Source organism: Periplaneta americana, chromosome 4 (assembly GCF_040183065.1).
Source record: "Periplaneta americana isolate PAMFEO1 chromosome 4, P.americana_PAMFEO1_priV1, whole genome shotgun sequence".
In the NCBI taxonomy this organism is placed as follows: Eukaryota; Metazoa; Arthropoda; class Insecta; order Blattodea; family Blattidae; genus Periplaneta; species Periplaneta americana.
Window position 1 is genome coordinate 118,165,256 of NC_091120.1, and position 12,328 is coordinate 118,177,583.

Below are 12,328 nucleotides of genomic sequence, written 5' to 3' on the forward strand. Positions count from 1 at the left end.
GATGTCCCTTGGCTTTCGTTTTTCTTGCTTTCATGGAGGATTCTTTTTATTGTTCTTTCTAATATCCCAGTAGCGTTGGACACTCACTTTTGTACCTTTTGTATGCTTTTAAAATATCCTGCTGATGTCACAAATTCCTTATTTTTGGCTTCTTTCTTCATGTATTCACACACATTCGAAACAACTTCTCCAGTTTGACTATGGAGTGTTTTAGAACATAATTTAGATAGCTCAGGTGGTGTGACTAATTAGCGCTTCACAAATTAATATATCACAAATATATAAGACAATATTCGTCCACACATCCCATCATAAACCACTGCGTCTGTTGACTAAACAATGTCATGACTTATGTTATTTTGACGTGGAGTGTCCCTCAGTTGCAAGCATAGATATTGCTTTCATTCCCCTCTTCTGCATGTATGATACCTTTCTTATGAAGCAACATACAGATTGCTCACTAGCCGAAGGAGCAAGGTCATGGGCCAATAATGCTGCATCGAGCTGTACTCCTTGGCTTCTAGTCAAGTCATATGTATCATATAAACAAACATAAAAGTTGGCTGGTTGGTAGCCAATGTTCTGGTATCATGGCAGTGAAGCCATCAGCCATCTTGCAGTCCAGTATTTTTCTGTGATGTTGAGATGAACAGACAAAACTTCGCAATTTTCCAGGTGGTACTTATCAATGATACAAACATAAAAGTGTATACTACCAAAAGCTGCATGTGATCCTGCCCCTTCAGCCACCACTTTCACAGCAACTTTACACTCTTATTCTAGTGCGAAATTGGCGTCGCCTCACGTAAATAGGCTACATCCCATCTTTCTATGGTAGTGCAATTATAGTCATTTGGGGTAACTTTGTACCACTTCCCAATTTTACTAGAAGATTTAATTTCACATTTCCTAAGTGTGATATGTTTGGACTGAGACCAATCCCTGAAGAATATTTAAGGCTCCACATGGTTAAATAATTGCATTATGTTTATAGTACTGCTTGTGTCTTGCTTCCTCAGCTGTTTCTTTGCGGGGTGGGATGCAGAGAGGGGGAGTGGGAGGTCCTGTAATGTGTACCACATGTGGAGTTACTACTACCCTGCATTCAACACATCAGCCTTTGAAAGTTTCAGTATTACTTTCATTAGCGAATGTATAAGCTATTCCCTCAAAAAACAAATTATGTCCTTCTCATCAATTCTTGTAACTAAACGCTAATACCATTGATAGATTGCAGTCTCTACTCGAGATTATCGACCTAATCGCGATCACAGTTGTCGTGTGTACACATCCGTGAACTCTTTCCTCTTTGGCAGTGTTTCTCAAACTTTTTCCACCATGCAACATTTTTGTAATAGCCTATGTACTTTATTAGTACTTAATAATTAACAGACAAGTGAAAGCTAGTATTTCAGTAATTCTGTTCAGTGAGATGAATGTGTTTGCTTTAAGCCTTCTATCTGGTTTTATGGCGGAAAATTAGTCTCATTTCTACTGCATTTCATCTGTTTCGGTATTTTGTTTTAGTGGACACATACGCAGAGAATCCAGTGATGTATTATTTTCCTTTCAGTTGAATAATAATAATAATAATAATAATAATAATTATTATTATTATTATTATTATTATTATTGGTGATGTTTCATGTTATTTATTGATTCATATTTTGGTAACTTTTATATATATTTTTTAGTATCCACTAATTATAAAACAAAATTTAAAATCATATAGGCCTATAGAGTTCATGAAACCTTGGCAACATACTTTGAGAAATGCTGCTCTACTGTAATTCAGCAGTTGTCCAGAATGAATGAAGGGTGACCTAATATGTACACACACATTTGTGGAAATCGCCATCAGAAATAATAATGATAGTGGTAATCACAATTACAATCTTCAGAATTATAAACAGTAAAGACCCTTGGAATGGCATAGGATAATATTTTCAGCACATGTAATATGCTACCATGCTGCATGCTGCAGCAACTGTGATGGTCCGAGCAGACCTAAGAGGCGTGGCTATAAGCACTATGGAGTTCTTGACTCAGGAAGTGACACACGCACTAGCTGGTTTATGAACGATTTTCAACTTTATATTGTAAGTATATAATTTTATCTTAGCATTACAATTATTGTAAATGTTAATGCTTATCCTCTCTTCTTTAAAATACGATAACGTCGTGACATACATAATCCTATGTCTTGTAAATTATAAAATTAATCCGACAGCGCTGTTTTTTTTTTTTTTTTTTTTTTTTTCCAGGGTTACTTTTTTACCACTACAAAGTTTGCGTGGCAACATTGATTCCATTACAAGCATTTAAATTTGATTATAAATAAACATAATTAATGTGTTTATTAAATAACATGAAACAATTATTACTGGTACTTAAAATTAATATAAAAGGTAACTACTAGATCTGCTGCAGACACATTTTTATATTGAAGAATTAATTTTTTTTTACTAAGATCTGCGTAATTGGGTTATTAATGAAATTTCTTTGAACTTGTTTATTCAACTATACTGTTCTAATTTTTACAATCGTCTTGGATTTCCATAATGCGTTGAAGATGGCGAGAGGTCAAGAGTATTCTCTAGAGGAGTGTTTTCCAATCTTTTGAAGTTCACAGCACCCTTGGGAATAACATTAAAAACTGGGGGTACCATTCCTTGAATTAAGAAAGAAAAGAAGTTTAATATGTTAATTTATTGAAAGATGATTTAATTAATACATCATAACATAATACAGAAAAGTTTACTACAATCACAGAGTAAAAATACATCAATAGAGTTTTGTCTGATTAATCATTAATGTGAAACTTGTGATTGATGCTTAGAGCACATATACGTGATATCAGGCCTTACAGTTGACAATGAAACATGCAAATCATCCTCAAGGTTATTCAGTCTATTTCTTGCTTTGCATTTTATTGTCACCATAGCAGAGAAGGCTTGCCCGCACAGATAGGATGTTGAAAAGGGCAAAAGTGCGTTAATTACTTTCTTCGTTAGGGTAGGATACTCCTCTTTCAGTCAAAGCCAAAAAGCAGCCACTGACGCCTCACTCTTGGTGAACTTATCTTTGAGTGTGGAATAGCGAAAAGATCAGTAAATTCATCTTATTCGCAAGAAATAAAATCTATTTCCTCCGCACCATCTACCAAATCAAATGGTGAGACAACCCAGTCGAGATTCATAGTGAAAATAGATGGAAAGTACATATCTATTGCATCTTACAATCTTGGTAAGTTATCACAAATGCGGTCTTTCAGCTTACCCAGATCTTTATCTCTTGCCAGGTTAAGAAGAGATGGAAAGTTCGACAGATCTCCTTTCTGAACTGCAGACCTCCAAGAACAAAGTTTTCTTTTAAAAACTTTCATTTTATTGGTTGAGGAAATTATTGCTTCCTGTTCACCCTGCATTGAAACATTCAGTTCATTCAGCTTATGAAAAATATCTGCCAGATGTATGTAGGCCTACGTATTTATTAACACTACAATTGGGTATACACCTGGTGGCAGTGATATATAATATACAATAATTATATTAATAAAATTTGCAATAATTACAGCAATAAAAAATAAAATAAACTTAAATTTAATTTTAACTATAAATAAATAGATGCACTAAATCTAGGACTATAAATAAAAACGATGCTATAATAATGCCTACTATAAGCAAAAGTAAACCTAACTTATAAGTAAAGTACTTCTATTAAACCCAACTGTTACCAGCTTAAGTAATTAGTACATATCAACTTAATTACATATAACCTTAATTATATATTAGGCCTAACGTAATTAATTAATGACACAACTTAGTTAATTACACTGCATCTACAACTAAATTTTCAGTCTAATCTTCTCAACCTTTCCTTAAATGTATTGATTTTGAGAGGACGACCCCCCCCCCCCCCCCTGAAAGATTACCACACGTAAGCTGTTCCATTCTACTGTTGTGCGGTTAAGAAAGGAAAATTTTGCCATGTCCGTTTTTTGTTTTCTGCATCTAAACTTTCTAATATGATCAGTCCTGCCTAAGTATGATGGTGTCATTAATCTAGCATTGATGTTGGTCCATGCTTTGTGTTCCATTTGTGCCTTACACAGTGCGGTCAGTCTGGTTTTTCGTCTTGATTTGAGAAATTCCCACCCTAAGTCTTTTACTATCTCTTCGCCATGCCCCTTTCCCATTTTGACATATTTTGCTGCCCTGCATTGGATCTTTTCTATTGAATCGATTTGGTTTTGTCTGTACGGATCCCAACCTACTGCTCCATACTCCATAATTGGGCAAACAAGGGTTTTGTACGCTAATTCTTTTAACTTCCGGTTAGATTTATTAAGAATACACATAGATAAATGTATTGCTTTCCAGGCTTTCCTTGTGGTATTAGTGACTTGTTCCTCCCAACATAGTTTACTTAAATCCTAGTATTTACAAGTGTTCACATGTGGCACCGATGTACAATTCAGCTGATATATGAGGCAAATTTCTTTATGTGTTCTACAGAAGGATATTGACTTTTACTCACATTGATTTTCATTTTATTTTCTGTCGTCCAGGTTTCAGTAACATTAAGATCGTTTTGTAAGGCGGCAATGTCTGTTTCATCATTAATTTCTCTATATATTATACAGTCGGCCGTGACTAACCTTATCTGAGAAGTAGTATTTCTATTTATATCGTTTATATATATATGTATATAAAAGAAACAATAGAGGTGCAAGCACTGCCCCTTGAGGAATGCCTGATGTTACATTTCCTAGTTCCAATATTTCTTTTCCAAGTCTGACCTTTTGGATCCTGTTCTCTAAGAATTTATATATCCATCTTACTACTCGATTATCTATTGCAAGCCTATTTCGTGAGGCACTACATCGAAAGCTTTAGCAAAATTGATCACAACACCATCTATTCCCCCCCCCCCCCCCATCAACTTCATTGGATAAGTCTTGTATTAAGGATATAATTTGACTTTTGCAAGAATATCCTGGTCTAAAGCCGTGTTGACTTTTGTTCAGCCATTCGTTATTTTCTAAAATGTTGTGAATATATTGTGTTATTAGATGTTCCATTATTTTGCAGATAACTGATGTGAGACTGACAGGTCTGTCTGTAATTGTTCGCATCGCTTTTGTCTCCTGCTTTATATATGAGTATTATGATAGCCGATTTCCAGTCGTCTGGGATACTACAATTATTTATGGATATATTAAAAATTCGCATTAAGTACGGTATCATGGCCTCACCTCCTAACTTTATAATTTCTGTGGGAATATCGTCTGGACCTCGCGATTTTCGGTTTTGTAATCTTTTTATTCTGTTCCGAACATCTATAGCTGTTATTTCGAACATCTCTGTGCATTCACTTTCTTTGATTATATCATCTTTCTCTTTTTTAATTGAAAATAGAAATAAATTTTGAGTTCAATAAATCTGCTTTTTGTCTGTCCCATGTTAATTATTTGGTCATTTGTGTCTCTCAAAACTGGTATTGATTCCTGATTTCCCCTTCTTCTGCGCATATAATTACAGAACCCACCTCAGTTATTTTCGCCTTCTTTCAATAAATTTTGCAAGTAGTTCTCTTCTGCCTTTTTCTTTTTCCTTTCTAATTGTTTGGTTAGATCCTTGAATTTCTGGTAATTTTCTGAACTCACATTTCTTTTGTTGTATGCTCGCTTAGCCTTTTTCTTAAGTTATCTGATATATCTTTTATAATATTCAGGCTCTGAATTACTTTTTACTATTTTGTATGGTACGTATTTGGAGGTGGCCTCGGTTAATATTCGTTTAGAATTTTCTCATACTTGACCCATGTTTTTGCCCTCGTCTAAGAATTTGTTATATTGATCTATAAGGTAACTTTGCAAACCGTTTATGTCTGCTTTGTTATACTGCCATATTTTCCTAGTAATATTTATTCAAGTATTTGTCTGAAGCCAGTTTAGCTAGAGTTGAACACGTTATGATCACTGATTCCAGGTAATACTCGTGAAGAATGAAAACTATCCCAGGGTCGTATCAAGAAAATATCTAAAAGGTTATTGTTCCTTGTAGGTTTATTTGTGACTTGTGTAAATCCTTGTTCCCATATTAGGTAATTAACAAAGCTTTGTGAAAGGGTGTTTGTCTCTACCTGACCATTCCAGTTTGCTGGGGGTAGATTTAAATCCCCTGCTAACACGACCTTCCTTTCTAAAGATACTGAGGACATCTTTTCTTGCAAAGTAAATAAGTTGGTTTCGTTCGGGGGCCTATAGCATGCTATTATATCTCACCTTTCACCATTGTATTTATTACTGATTTGTACCACTATAATTTCTGCTTCTGCATGTGACCATACCAAGCTGCTATCTGTACCTGTTTTAATACAAATGCTCCTCCCTCCCTGTCATCTCTATCTCTTCTGTAAAGCCTATAATCATTCCTGCATATTTCCGCATCATAGGCTATACTGTATGTTACTGTGAAGCCATGACTCCATACCTATAATTATCTCCAGATTGTAGATATCAACTAAATTCCAAAATCCAAGTATTTTATTTACTGCAATTCTGCAGTTAACCTGCAGCTACCTTAAGAGATTGATCCTCACCTGTTTGCTGTTCGACTCCGAGTTGACCCATTTTTATTGCTGACTCCTGCCCTCGTTATTGCCGCCACTCCACAGTGGGCCAGAATTCAAATCTAGCAGGAAAAAATTAAATAAGTATGGAATATAATTTTAAATGATTCTGTTTTACTAAATAATGATTTCTAAGAGCTTATGAAATAATAATAAACCAGTATAGGATGTTATCCGTAGTAATGAGCTATGAGTGCGAGTTTGAATAACTATTTTCATGGAGCCTACTAGGTGCTTAATTATATTACTTGTTCTTTTCGTGAACTTACAGTTTCTAATATTCTATAATAGGAGGAGTCATCGTCTGCATCATCGTCCTCCTTATCTTTCTTCCTCCTCCTCCTCCAGTTGCAGCTGCTTTTCGTCCGATTCATCATCCTTTCCTCTTGTCACACGCACGTCTTCACTTGTACTATAAGTATGGGGTTCCTTCAACAATTGTCGCTCTTCAGCGGGAAAGCAATTCTTCTTATTTTCTTAAAACAGATAAATACTTGATATGATAGTATCAGGAGTTACAAGAAGATGATTTAAGATATCCTACATTGTTTGAATTCGGGAAAATTTTCTTGAATAATCTTTACAGTACTTTCTAATGTTCTAATATCTAGCTTCTTGGGCATACCTACATATAAATAACGCTGCACATTGTATTTACGTTTGGTGACGTTGTTATCTATTAAAAACTGTAATGCTTTCTCTGGTGTATATGGTCTTGGTAAAGTTGGAGATTTATTATAGACTATCTTATACTTTGATGCTCTTTTTGGAGTAATTTGTGTGATTTGTTGTAGAATGTATGTTGCATCTCTTTTCCCTGAACCCCGCAAAGACAACTGAGTAGCTAGAATTAATTCACTTTAAGAATGCTGATCTTTCAGAGACCGTACCATGTACGTTTAATTCTTGTTTTCATGCCACTTTCTTCAAACAATTTTTGAGGTCTACCTACTACTGAAAAGGATGGAATTAAATTCTTGGACGTTTGGCGAATTTTTATTTATTGTAGAACTCTTTCGGGAAATTTGATATACTTTTTTTTTTTTAAATTGGGGACACATGAATTAAAGTGAAATTTTAACGGCAAGCAGAGTAATTATCTCATGCCTCCAAGTTAAGTTTTGTACCAGTGCACTTTATTTGAACCAGGTACCTAGCTTTGAAGCCGTTAGCCCTGTGAATTTACAGTGTATTTAATTCCCTTGTTAAAAATTTCAGGTTTTACTAAAATATTGACAATTTATTAATGGAGAGAAGAAAGAGTCTGGAGTAATCGGCCAGACATGTGGGAAGAGTAGAGGGAAGGGAGGAGGAGGTCCGTGGTCCATTGATTTCACTAACCATTCCGAATCTTAACGCAAAAACCTGTCCTTTTTACAATGTTGTATTTCTAATTTAGTCACTACGAAATCAGTGAGAGTTTGAGTTGATCCTTTTTAGTAGTCAACACCTCGTATAAGTCCATTCGAGTCACAGTGGACTGGATATGGGGATCTACCCCTGAAATAAAAACGCAAATATAAAGAAAAGGCAAGCGAATGCAAGCAAATCTTAACTTTTGTAATAAACTGTAAGGATTGCTTTGTAACCTGATGTAGATTTTAAGGTGACACTTGGTGCAACATTTTTTATATCTCTAATTTAAAATGAAGTAAAGACATAATTCCACAATATTTTAAAGCTATGTTTAATGCATCCATGGTATGATTTCACTTACACAATTGAAGTATGAATAATGGAAATAGGAAGTACAAATCTTCTGTTAAAACTTCCATCACAGAAAGACACTTTTCTCTACATCAATAACACACAGCTCACACTCACATCACTACCACTATAAACCGTCTGGCGCTCAGCACTCGGGTTCTTACACTTAGCGACTTTTAGCATTTGCTAGGTATAAATTGATGGCATTCAGATTTGTGAAGATCAGTTTTAGTACTTTGAGACTATATAGCGAGAAAACGTTATTTAAAACATTCAAAAATTCAATATTTTCCTACTGGATTTGAATTCTGGCCCACTGTGCACTCTTGCGAAGAGAGCTCCTATTGCTGCCACCTTAGCAAAGAGAGCTCCCATCACCATCATCCTCTCCTGTTCAAGTGCACCTGTCCCTCCCAAAGTCTCTGTCATCCAGCCACGAGTAGGCATCCACGTACCGTGTTCCTATCTGCTCTGCAACCCACTCAAATCCTTGTTTGCCCGTCCCACCTTCCTCCAGTTGATATCACGATGCCTGATGATGTCCGCCATCAGGTACCGTTTCTTCATACAAGTCCACGAGTTGGCATCCACGTACTGTGTTCCCATCTGCTCTGCAACCCACTCAAATGCCTTGTTTGCTCATCCCACCTTCTTCCAGTTGATGTCGCGATGCCTAATGATGTCCGCCGTCGGGTACCGTTTCTTCATAGATGACACCAGATCATACAAGTCTGCCATGATATATTCCACGTTTCTCCTTCTCAAGTCGTTTGTCCCCACATGTATGATTTTCTTAGGATCTCCTTTCTCGTGCTACTCAATCACGTCTTTCATTTTGTCTACTTGTATTCCTGGGTAGCATTCCACTTCTAGTTCTGGATTTTGTTCTCCCACATACCTAACCATCAAGTCCCCTATGACGACGCACTCCGCACTTTCTTTTCCCTTCCTTTGTCAAGTCGTAAATTTTCTTCTTCCAGGTCCTTTACTCATTCTGCCCATTCCAATTTCTCACATAATATCTTGATTTCGTCCTGAAGTGTGTCTAGTTTGTTCTTCGCGCTGTTTGTTCTGCAGTCTCTGCACACCCGCGTTTCTTCAATGATTTGGTCCCTCTTAGTTTTCTGACATCCCCGGTGAAACCATATCTCACAGCCGTTACACAAAATGGAATCTATTTTTCTTTATAGTTATTATGGTAATTTTTTTATTTGTTGTAATTATTTTAACTATTGTAGTTTATTGTACTACCCACCCTTAGATTCTTCATGCAGCTTCCACATTTAATCCTTTAAAAAGTTTTCACCTGTTCTTTGAGTTTGAGAAACCAGTTCAATACACGACCCCGTGATAACCACCTTACTTCTGTGTGAAGTAACAAAGAGGTATGAACTGCTTCCGTTGCGCGACATAACTGTTAAAAAATCCTGCACTTTAAAGGTCAAGACTTCATGTAGTTCACCATTTTCACAACTTGGTTAAACATTGCAGCAAAATCTTCATTACACGCTTTCACGACAAATGCCTCTCTGTGCAAAAAAACAGTGGGTTATAATAATGGATGGATTTTCATTGAGAGCTCTGGGAGTAAAACCTTTAAATTTCCCAGACATAGATGGTGCGCCATCTGTACATATACCACAACAGTCTTTCCATGAAGGAAAGGAATTAATAGAAACGAAAATATCATGGCCTGTGGTTGTAATCTCAAATGGTCTACAGAATAGAAACTGCTCACTAATATCTTTATCATCAATATATCTGATAAAACCAAGGAGTTGTATTTGTCACCAATATCGACACTCTCATCTACTTGGAAACCAAATGTTCTATTAGTTTTTATTTTCTCCACGACTTGTTTGTTGATATTGCATTACGTTTCAGTTATCCTGTGGCTGATTGTATTGTTGGAGAGAGGAACTTTCGAAACTTGATCAGCTGCTCCTTCGCCAAGAATTGTTGAAACTATAACTTTGCATGCAGGGCCTATGATTTCCTCTCCAAGAGTATGAGTTTTTTTTTTTTGCGACTTTAAATGAGGCTTCATGAGCAGTGTCAGCTATGGTCATTCTCTTCACCATTCACACAGCTGTTTTCTTCTCCCCTTCTAGTATACTTGAAAAATACATCACACTTTTCTGTGACACACTAGGATGCTTTGTTTTCTTTATGTATTGAATTTGATGGTCCCGGAGAAAGGGGGAAACTGTAGCCGTAGAAGCCGACTTCACTTTCACTGTCCTGGCATTTACATTTAACAATGAACTTACCCATAGCAAAACACTGTGAATCAATGCGAAGAAAACAACTGAAAACGGCAGCAGAACTCGTACACTTTTATATATTGTTCTTCGAAGTATCGGGCATATTTGTGAGGAAGCAATTAGTCTGTGCTAGTATACTGAGTCAGGAATGTTCGGCAGAGATTGGCTGTAGTGCATCTGCCAGAGCCGGATACAAGTATAATTGAAATGAATTTATCAGTGTCACCATCTGTCATGCATGAGAGTAATTAATTTGACTTATTTTATTTCAAGACCTTACAAGACTTTGGGCTTAATTTTTTTTTAACTCAATATGACGCAGCACCCTAGGGGCTGGGGCACACCGGTTGGGAACCACTGCTCTAGAGAGAAGTCATTATGCATTAAAGGCAAGGTATTCCAGTAAAACGTGGCAGCAGGCACTAGATGATAAAAACACTGGAAAACTTGGTTAGTGACAAGCTGCACATTTGTATTCCATCCCAAGGCAAACACTACTGAATAAATTGAAAAATAAGCACAGAAATAATTTTGGGAGGCCAAATATATTTTCATCGAGAATGTTGGTGCTCTATGCTATGATCACTTTGTAATAGTCTACCCATAATATAAAGGACTGCTGTTCCCTTGTAGGCCTACAGTCATTGGCATTGAACTGCATGGTCCCTCTCCAAAGTTAGTTGTAAGGTCAAGAAAGGACTGTATGGACTGTATTGGATGTGGCCTGACCTATTTGAAGTAATAAAGATAGTTAATAGATTAGCAAATTAAACATAGTTTATATCAAACATATAAACTTATGTAGGGAATAAACACACAAAAATTGTGCTTATATTTTCTTTTGTAGTACTAGTATATTTTATTGTTATAGCAAATGTTCTTCGTCTTCAATAAACTCTCTCTCTCTTATTTTTTTATTTATTTATTTTTTTTTGTGACTTCATATGCAATAAAATTTCATGTATTTTGTTATTGTATGGTCAATGAAGGGGAATGTAGAGCACTGAATTTAATAGAAAAACACATATGTGGTACAAAGTTTCCCCAATTAGCCATGTAACTTTGTACCACCATTAAATGTGACATTTCACCTGTTTAAAACATGATTTTTTATATTTATTATGTTTCAACCCATAAAATAAGTAGTTTTGTTAAATAATTTATTTTTAAACATCCATTTCAATAGACACTATTTTAGGTAAGTATGAAAATATACATCTATCAGCCAGAACATTATGACCACATACCTATGATCGATATAAGCCCGTCCATGCGATAGCGTCATCTGACGAGGAATGACTGTTAGACACACGCATGGTGCATGTAGTATCAGGGAGCTTGCTATCCGTGTGTAGAATGGATAAGGCACGCGATCTATTTGCGTTTGACCGAGGGCAGATTGTGATGGCCTGGAAGCTCGATATGAGCATTTCAGAAACTGCACGACTTGTTGGGTGTTCCAGGACTGCTGTGGCGAGTGTCTTTAACAAGTGGCAAAACCAAGGTGAAACCACGTCCAAATGTACAGGGGTTGGGCGGCCACCCCTCATTACAGATGTTGGACGTCGTAGGCCGGGCAGGCTGGTAAACCAGGACAGGCAGCGAACTGTGGTGGAACTAACATCAGACTCTAATGCTGGGCAGAGTACAAGTGTGTCCGAACACACAGTGCACCGAACACTCCTAATGATGGGTCTCCGCAGCTGACGATCCATGCATGT

The 12,328-nt window shown here is 36.4% G+C and overlaps 1 protein-coding gene across 3 annotated transcripts in view; it reads left to right on the forward strand.

Annotated features, from left to right (window-relative positions):
• The window catches only part of CycG (cyclin G), a 155,790-nt gene that overhangs the window by 17,093 nt on the left and 126,369 nt on the right, over nt 1–12,328 (forward strand). Inside the window, exon 2 of one of the 3 annotated variants that reach the window (XM_069823870.1) lies at nt 1,951–2,099. The exons of the other annotated variants lie outside the window; for them this stretch is intronic. The gene's annotated coding sequence lies outside the window, so the exon portion shown is untranslated. The remainder of the gene's footprint in view (nt 1–1,950; nt 2,100–12,328) is intronic. 3 annotated transcript variants of the gene reach the window in all.